The following is a 2500-nucleotide window of genomic DNA, read 5'->3' as shown; positions in this document are numbered from 1 at the left end:
CTCTCTCTCTCTCTCTCTCTCTCTCTCTCTCTCTTTCTCTCTCCCTCTCTCTCTCTCTCTCTCTCTCTCTCTCTCTCTCTCTCTCTCTCTCTCTCTCTCTCTCTCTTTCTCTCTTTATCTCTCTCTCTCTCTCTCTTTCTCTCTCTCTCTCTCAATCTCTCTTTTCCTCCCTCCCTTCCTCCTCTTCCTCTTTCTCTCTCTCTTTCTCTTTTCCTCCCTCGCTCCCCTCCTTTCTCTCTTTCTCTCTCCCTCCGTCGCCCTCTTTCTCTTTTTTCTCCTCTTTCTCTCCCTTTATTTGCTTCGCCTCTCTCTCATTCCCCTTCCCCCTCCCTCCCTCGCCCCCCCCCCCTTTCTTTTTCTTTCTTCCTTCCTCCCTTGCTTCCCCATTCTATCTCGTTTCCCCAACACGGAGGAGGTCAAGAGTCCGGAGTCGCAAGGTATTGCACGCAATCTCTCATTACGCAGTCAACCTGTCAACAACATGCTATCGAGCTCCTCAGTTCCCATTATCGGTAACAGCCTTCGAGACTTCCTCTTAGTGTTGACTGAGGGTGTATTTGCACAGTGCTTTTAGAACGTGGGGAGGAAAATGTATCGTGGAGAAAAATTATGAAATGTATTTACGATAATCAATCATATTTACTGTCACGTTTCAAAAGCGAGTGTGTTCATCTGGAGAGAGAAAGATACAGGATAGAAATGAAAAGGGAAGAATGATAATCAATAAACGGAATCATAACACGTAAACTAAACATGAGTGGAAAAGGAATAATAAGCATACAAAATATTTGTAATTTTCTTAACAAGCGATACTCTGTAATGAATCTCCCTTTAGAGAACCATGGCCGAGCGAAAAGACAGCTAGATAATTACACATCTAAAAGAGAGCGAAAAATAAAAATTGAAATCTGAGGAACAGGTACTTAATAATGTAACAACCATAGGGACTCAAATTCAGTCAGTCAGATTTATCGACCAAATCAGATGACATATATTGACAGATGAATCTGCCCAATTCAGCGCGACTGACAAACGACTTGACTCCAATACGCCAACTTATCAGTTATGATTTTTACGATTTATTATACTTCGGGGTTATTCTGAAATTTCTGAATCTAGAGAGAGAGAGAGAGAGAAAGAGAGAGAGAGAGAGAGAGAGAGAGAGAGAGAGAGAGAGAGAGAGGGTGGGGGAGAGAGAGAGAGAGAGAGAGAGAGACAAGCAGACAGATAGATAGACAGACAGACAGACAGACAGACAGATAGACAGGCAGACAGAGACAGAAACAAATAGAGAGAGACAAGAAGAGCGAAAGAGAAAACGAAATAGATTGAAAAATAGATAGAGAGAGAAAGAGAGAGAGCGAGGAGAGAGGAAAAAATAGGGAAAAACAGAGAATAAAAAAGAGAAACAGACAGAAAGACAAACAAACAAACAAACAGAGCTAAGTGAAAACAAAGAACACAATAACGAACCAAAAAGGAATTGTAATAGAAAAAAATAGAAAAATAGAAAAGAAAAAGAAAATGGAAAAAAAATAACATTAGACCTTTTCTTGCCCTTTAATTTGCCACGGATCGCGCTGACCACATTTCTCCTGAAATAGTTATAGAGTCAATTAATTAGTCTATTCCGCCCGTGTAGTTCCCAGCAAAACAGCATTCTGGACGTTCCTTTACGGATAACAATTTTTCATATTGTTTTATGTTCTTTTGCATCTCTTTTACTTTTGAAAAATTATGAGTGTTTGGGGGCGGAGGGGAAATTTGTGTGTGCGTGTGTGTGTGGGTGGGGTTGTGTGTATGTGTGTGTGTGGGGGGGGGGGAGGTTGTGTGTATGTATGTATGTATGTATGTGTGTGTGTGTGTGTGTGTGTGTGTGTGTGTGTGTGTGTGTGTGTGTATGTTTGTACTTTAGTATGAATGAAAACGAAAAGTCGCTTATTTTGAATGAATAGAGCGGCTTAAAAAAAGGCTTTCAATTGGAATATTTTACTCCTATTACAATTACGGTGAATAAGGGCTGCGAAAGGAAATACATTTGTTGCGGTTGTAAAAAAGATTTTCTCTCTTTGGGGGTAGAGAGAAAGAGAGAGAGAGAGAGAGAGGAAAAGAGAGAGGGGGAAAAAAAACGTAGCTTCATGCAGCAGAATATCGCCAGAATATCCCCTAACGAGGCGCTACCCTCGTATTACATATAAGTAAGAAAGATTGAAAAGATGGATTACCTTAATTGGAAACTGCGCAGCGAGATGCGTAAGCTACTTTGGCAATTACATCAATGGCGCACATCTCATTAGCAGACCCGGTTTTTCATTCATGGTCTTGCCTTCCATTGCGTAGAGGACTCTCACATAAGCCCACGATAGATCCCACGCATATACGCATATAACATACGAATATTTTAGGTGAATTTGCCTTTCATTAGTCTGAATTGAATATTTATAATGGTATTTCCATAAATGCAAGAATTGGCATCGGAAGCAGACCGATAAAAATGTGG

Source organism: Penaeus chinensis, chromosome 14, assembly GCF_019202785.1.
Source record: "Penaeus chinensis breed Huanghai No. 1 chromosome 14, ASM1920278v2, whole genome shotgun sequence".
In the NCBI taxonomy this organism is placed as follows: domain Eukaryota; kingdom Metazoa; phylum Arthropoda; class Malacostraca; order Decapoda; family Penaeidae; genus Penaeus; species Penaeus chinensis.
The sequence above is the reverse complement of the archived record's forward strand: the minus strand, read 5'-3'. Positions refer to the sequence as shown.